This window comes from Egretta garzetta, unplaced genomic scaffold, assembly GCF_000687185.1.
Source record: "Egretta garzetta isolate BGI_Z169 unplaced genomic scaffold, ASM68718v1 scaffold19, whole genome shotgun sequence".
Classification (NCBI taxonomy): Eukaryota; Metazoa; Chordata; class Aves; order Pelecaniformes; family Ardeidae; genus Egretta; species Egretta garzetta.
This window is the reverse complement of record NW_009260768.1, coordinates 192,309-192,791: the sequence shown is the minus strand read 5'-3', so window position 1 is coordinate 192,791 and position 483 is coordinate 192,309. Positions and strand designations below refer to the sequence as shown.

Sequence of the window (483 nt, the reverse complement as noted above, 5' to 3'; positions counted from 1 at the left end):
CCCCCCCTTCAGGAAATCTATCCCTGGCTGGAAGCGGGGTCATGATTATCTGCTGTTTATGCCAGGGCTTTGGATTACATAAGGCTGTCGCTCTGTACGTGCAGCGGGAGCTAAGGATCTGCAGCAGGGGAGGAGCAGAGCACAAGGGGAAAACACGCTGCTGCTGGGAGAGGTACTAGCGGGGGCCCGGGCTCCCTGCAGGCACCAGGGTGGTGTCGCCGCAGCAGGATTTGCTGTACAGCCGAGCGAATTGCAGGGAGGCCAGCTCTGCCTCTGCACAAAGAAATGCCAGGCTTCTGAGACGGCACCGCTGCAATCCGGATGCGTCCAGCTCTGGAGCCCTCGGCACAAGGAGGACATGGAACTGTTGGAGCGGGGCCAGAGGAGGGCTACTAAAATGATCCGAGGGCTGGAGCCCCTCTCCCATGAGGCCAGGCTGGGAGAGTTGGGGGTGTTCAGCCTGGAGAAGAGAAGGCTGCGGGC

General features: G+C 61.1%; 1 protein-coding gene across 4 annotated transcripts in view; it reads left to right on the top strand.

Annotated features, from left to right (window-relative positions):
- WIPI1 (WD repeat domain, phosphoinositide interacting 1) overlaps positions 1-483 on the top strand; it is a 23,055-nt gene that overhangs the window by 12,142 nt on the left and 10,430 nt on the right. The window lies entirely within an intron of this gene.